Here is a 6373-nt window from a genome sequence, read left to right as displayed (position 1 = left end):
CCCTCTTTTTAGACCTCTGTTAGCGGTCTCATGATGTTTTTAAAACTCACATGTCAAAGAGCTGAGAACCAGCTGCTGAAGCTAGTATTGCATCACCATATCCATGCTACACACCTCTGAAGCTAGGAGGCTCAGCTAGAAGCTCAAACCAACCATTTTTATCCATATCAAACACCAAGCATCTAAATAAGCTTATATCACAACATAAATCACCCTGTAATCACTGTACATGGCTGCAGTTATAAGCATAAAGTTGATTATTGCACAATACCTGGGTAAGAAGTGACGCTTTGGAATACATGGTCTTTTTTGTGGTCTGGTAGCAGACCCCTAGTAGCTACATAGCCTATCCAATGGTATCAAATGAATGGTCCGTTCTCAAGTTATAGGCCTGTAAAGCATGGGAGTGTTTTTGAACACAGGAATATTGATCAATGTTCCCTGTTTTTATCAATATTTCAATGTTTTGGAAGCTTTATGGTATTAGGAACGTGGTTGTATGGACATAAATAGTGTTTTAATGATAACTCCCAATAAAAGTCAACATTTAAACAGTAAATATTGCCAAAATATGGACTGGTATGTTTTTTTTTTATTGTATGATAACTGTTGTATTTTAGTTTATTTTCATCAAATTTACAATTACAATTGCATTCCATGTGTATTAAAATATATTCAGATGCATTATATTCTATTTGATGAGGGTTTTGATGGTTTATTGCATTTATTGCATCTCCATTGAGCCTGTAATGGTAAAATAAATATGTTAATTTATCTATTATCTATGTTAATTTATTTATTCCTTAGCTTCTGACCTTTCAAAGGAGACCAGAATTATGCGTTTAGGCCAAATGGTTGAGGAATTATTCCTGATTCATTTTAGGTATGTTATTTTAGGCGTTTTTCCAGGAAAAAATGTAGCAATAATAATAATAATAAACTGAATTTGTATAGCGCTTTTCACAAACTGAAAGTCACTTTTCAGAGCAGATAAAGAAACATGACCAAAAAAAACAAAAAACGGCTAGGGATAGGCAGAGGTGAAGAGATGGGTCTTAAGGCGGGACTGGAAAATGGTGAGGGACTCAGAGGTGCAGATTTCATGGGGGAGAGAGTTCCAGAGCCTGGGAGCTGCCCTGGAAAAGGCTCTGTCCCCAAAAATGCGGAGCTTGGACTTAGGGACGTAGAGGAGACCGGCTGAAGTGGATCTGAGGGACCGTGAGGATTGGTAGGGGGAGAGAAGGACATTTCCAACAGGTTAAGTTTGCATCACCCCTTTTGAATTAAGATTTTAAATTATAATAAGTAATATTTTAAGGTGAATGAACCATATTTTATCCATATTGAACATATTTTCAATGTGTTGTTATAGCTAAATTAATTCAATAAAACAAAAACAACACAAAAAATTTTTTTATACATGTAGTTACAAGCAAATAATAACACTGTAAACCTGAGTCATGACAAAACTACTTGTTGAGAAGTCTATGAAGATTCTCAGTCATCCAGGTCATAGTTATCCAACGAAAGTTAAAGTCAAGGGCAACTGGACTTGGTTGAAGATACTGGAAGACGTTTCATCCCTCATCCAAACCAACTTTTAGAGAATATTTCTTAAGGGGCTTTGTTTATGTAACAAGGAAAGGTAAAACAGGTCTAGCTTAGAGTAACTTAGCTGACCCCATAAGTGTTTTCTGACATTCTAGCTTTAGGTATTTCTCACATGTACTTGTAGATGAGAACGTGTTGGCTGGCACTGTATCTCCTCGGCCGGGCCCAATAATCCATGCTATGTTAAGTCTTCATCAGTCTCCGAAACTTCTTCACACCTGAACCTGGCTCACAATATTTCTTCAACACTACTACACCAAAGTTATCAGCTGAATAACTAGCCTGGGTCCTAGATAGGCTTGCCCCTTTTGGTAACACTACTAGCTGATGCTTTAATGTAACGTTACCAATTTGGGTTATGGCATAGTTAGCAGTATTATCTGGCTCTTCCTTGCAGTTGGGGATGTTTACTCAAGATAGGCTTTACAAAATTCAGCAGTTGTCTTCAAACTTGAAGCGTTTTTAAAAAGTCAAAAATGGCTAATGTTACTGTTTAATTTAGCTATCTCCTAAATAAAGCATTCATTTCACCGTTGTGTTTCTTGTCCAGGTATGTTTTCGAGTGTGGCTTATAATCCATGGTGTTTTTCAGCCACGGTCATGTACACAGCTCTACTTTTCCACTTCTGGGCCAAAAGAAACATTTTCTCTGAACTTTAGTTAGCCAGTTACCCTTTAGGGTCAGCTAACGTTAGCTTTTAGTCGCTGCACAGATGATGCTCTTTCATCCTTCAATCCCATTTAAAAAGTCATGAGATGCTTTCCGCTTCATTTATTTCCTCAGCAGCAGAACAGGTTAACTAATACATAACACATTTTGGAGCTAACACGAGCAGAAGGGTCTGACAGGTCTTGGTTTTGTTCTTGTAGCCTACATATATTTTTAAGACTATTAAAATCTTACATTCCTGTCCTCTATATAGAAGAATAGTAATGAGCAATGATTCTAATAGTTTTTCAGAAATTATGAAGAGTAGGTCTAAATATTTACTCTGATCAGGTTGAACTTGGGTGGAGCTGATAATTATGTAAGGCCACAAAAGTCCTAAAATGATAAATGTGTAATTTGTCCTACACGAACAGGTGCAGCAAAGCCCCAACAAAACCATGGTGAAGTTCATACAGCCAAAATAGCTGAATTAAAGCCTCTAAAAATGTGGTTTCAATCTTAGGTACTTCTTTATACTGTAGCCAACATTAAATATTCATTATTAAAAAGGTGCAACAATCAAAGTCTGGGGGAAAAACTGTTAAGTTGGTATTTATTAAAGGTTCAACAATGTATCTGCTTCATCAGGACTGTGTGTGTGTGTGTGTGTGTGTGTGTGGTTTAATCAGTCCAATCAATTTGACTGACAGTGGACGTGAAATAAAAGCAACAACCCCATGAAATAATGTTTTGAACATTGTTAAACCCGATTGGTGCGATGACATATGGTCAGACTGAACACAAAAAATAAACAACAAAAAAGCACAACTCCAATGTGACATAACCAAGACAGAAACAATTTTCCTTTAAACTCACATGTGCAGGTTTGACATAGGCGTGTAGGGCCTTGATGATAACCCATTCATTCATTTCATACGTTTCACCAAGTTTTGTTACCTTTTTTTATACAGGAAGATTAAATTGCAGTACTGACCAGGCTTTACTATCAAGTACAACCACAGCCCAAACTCTTGTTCACTTTGGGCCCGAAAGTGGCAAACATTGACACCCCCCCCCCCCCCCCCCCCCCATTTTAAATCAATGTTATCTTGACAAAAAAAATCTACAGAGGTATTTTCTTTTATGTGCTAAGGCTGTCAAGTTTCCCCAATACACAAAGCTGGAGATGACATTGATTCACCTTTCATTTGGAATTCTGCTAGGCATTCGGCCATTGATTTTTCAATATGGGGCGAGATATGAAATGTGCCATTTTGTGTATCACATCTGAGCTACTCATAGAGTGTTGTTCACATGATCTGCAGCTCCTTCTCTCTCCACTTGCTCTCATTCGCTCGCATATGCAAACATGCAGACTCACGTCCTTGAACACGCCATGCGCGAACACACATATTCCCAGCTGCTCTCGACCACGTTTAGACACGAATGGCAGACAACAGTTTTCCAATACCATCTCCTCAACCAGACAGCTCACAAATGGACTCGTCCTTATCAGCACATCCACAGTGTCTCCACTCCATTTCCCCTCCTGTGCTAAACTGTTCTAAGGATATTTCCTGTGTAATTGGATGTCCAGTCATCATACAAGGCAGGGAAAGACTGGAAAATGGTGTTAAATTAACAAAAGATCACATATTCTTGTTTAAGGCAGTCCACTGTGCAAAAACATCAACCCAGCCAGATCAAAGTCCCAAAAATGTTTATCAAAAACAGACTGAACAAACTGAAATTGTCAATATCTCAGATCACATTGATTTTTACAACGGAAACTACATTGGATGAGTTTAATATTCAATTCCAAGATAGATACATTTTAATAAATCAGTCATGGATTCAGAATGTAGAATTGGAGATGGGTTAAGTTCTGGATGAGGGATGCAGGGAAATCATGACATCGCCCTTAACTGTCAACAACAAGGATATCTTCAGTCACATGGATAGTTGGATGAAACTGCTTGCCAGAGAGCGATTCCTCTGGGGCTTGAATTTTTAGTTTTTATCATAAGCATCTGCTCCGTTGTCTGTTAAAAGTGTAGATAAAGGTATATTTGACAAGTGTTTTCAAATTTTCATGATAACCTATGAAATAAATACACAGAGTATATAAGATGGTTGCATGTTCCTATAATATCATTGAATCTCTCCAAAAAAGTCATAGCATAAATAGTTTTATATTACAATGTTAAAATTATTTCTTTGAGATCTCCGAAGTGTTCAAAGTTAGGAGCACTGAGCACATGTCACCACTTACTATGTGGTTAGGGAGGTAAGCAGAAAACCTTTAGAAATCAACAATTTCAGTCTAAAGCCTAGCCAGCAAAATCAATACACACTTGTGCTAGTCAGAAAATATTCTCACTTTGGTAAACAGCGTGAATAATGAATACCGTTTGACTGAAAATATCAAACAAGGGCTGCGATCTCTATCTCTTCATGTGCCAGTAAACATGGTGTGTGGCATTACAAGTATCCCAAGCCAATGGGAAGCAAGCTGCAGTATTGATTATTCACCGTGGTATTTTGTGCCACGCATGCATGTTCCCGGGCAGCTTCAGGGCCTGGGTTGGATTATGAGCTTGCGTAACAACTCATTAATGAAGTGGATAGGAGTCACATCTTCAGCACATTTCATGGACTCGCTCGGGTATGGAAATGCCACTCAAAGTGATGCAGCGGTGACGGCCGGAGCTCTTTCTGTCCACCCAAGTCATATCTCTAAGTGAAGATCCATGCTTAAGCATACGGGCCAGAGAAGGCGCCAGAGCTCATCCCCACCACCCCCACACCCAACCCCTTCGTCTTTTGATGCAACATTCAGGCTGTAATAAGAGGGGCCAAAAATCTCTGGCAATTTTTCACAATAACTCAGCCATCAATCACAGTACCAGCTCTGTGAAAATGGGCTGAATTCACCCTTTCTTCCTGCAATACTCTACATGTAAAATATGGTAAAATACAAAAGGAAAATATGTGAGAGAGAAGTACTGCTTACTGCTCATCACACAGTGATATGATTAATTTATTAGACTATATGTCATTTGCTTTTTTGTGCAGTATATTGTGCCAATGATCTGGCCCTTTACCTTTGGGTCCTTTATATGTGTGTGGTTGAAATATTGGGTTTAGTAAAGTTATTCAATGTTCAATTGTTCATTTAATTTTCACAATGCAATGTAAAATGCCAGACCCTAATTGTAAATAGCTCCCTCCTATAAAACAGAATATATTTAAACCTTCCTTCACCTGCCCACAAGGAAACTCAGAGTGTACAGTACCTGACCAGCACTAAACAGCAAGGCTGAAGTAAACAACTGATAGAAAGTTAAACACCTAGAAAGCTAAAGACCCTGATATTTTTCTCAGGAGTTGGCTGACTGGGCAAGTACATATTGAACTTACATTCGTCAGGTGGGTCGGAACAACCCCAGTGGGAGGCTCATGTTGCTCTTTGTTTGCTGGAAGTTTAAGTCGGCAGGTTTGCTAACACGCTAGCTATAAAAACTTGACAGGCCGATGGGACTATTTTGGAGTCTTTCTGTCCCTTGTGGTCAATAATTGCTGAAAGCTGCTTCGAAATACTTCCATTCAGTTCTACAAGAAATTCTCAATCCAAAATAATTTGCTCTACTGCACTATATGAAGTTTGCTTAGTTGTGTTGCTAAGATGATTGAAAAGAGGAATTTAAATATACAAATATCATTCAGTTTCATTTTTGTTTTATCATACAATATGTTTTTAATATTTGAAGCTGTATTCATTGATTGGTTGCTACTTTACGGCAGCATAACCATCTGTAAACACACTATTGACAGATTATCGGCATAAAAAGTTCTTATGGTTAACATCCTGATTTGGGTTTTTTTCTCCAACCAGAAGAATATGATGATTATATTGTGACCACGACTATCAGCACTGTATTTCAGATACTAAAACCATGAAACAATAAAACACTGTTTGAAAGGTTACTTTGTAGGACACAGCAAACTTACCTCTCTTCTTGTCTTCTGCCAGAATGATCGAGGTGACTTTCATGTGCCCTGCTTAGCTTATGAAACGCATGTAAAACATACAGTATTTGTAAAGAATTAATT

Source organism: Micropterus dolomieu, linkage group LG12, assembly GCF_021292245.1.
Source record: "Micropterus dolomieu isolate WLL.071019.BEF.003 ecotype Adirondacks linkage group LG12, ASM2129224v1, whole genome shotgun sequence".
In the NCBI taxonomy this organism is placed as follows: Eukaryota; Metazoa; Chordata; class Actinopteri; order Centrarchiformes; family Centrarchidae; genus Micropterus; species Micropterus dolomieu.
The sequence above is the reverse complement of the archived record's forward strand: the minus strand, read 5'-3'. Positions refer to the sequence as shown.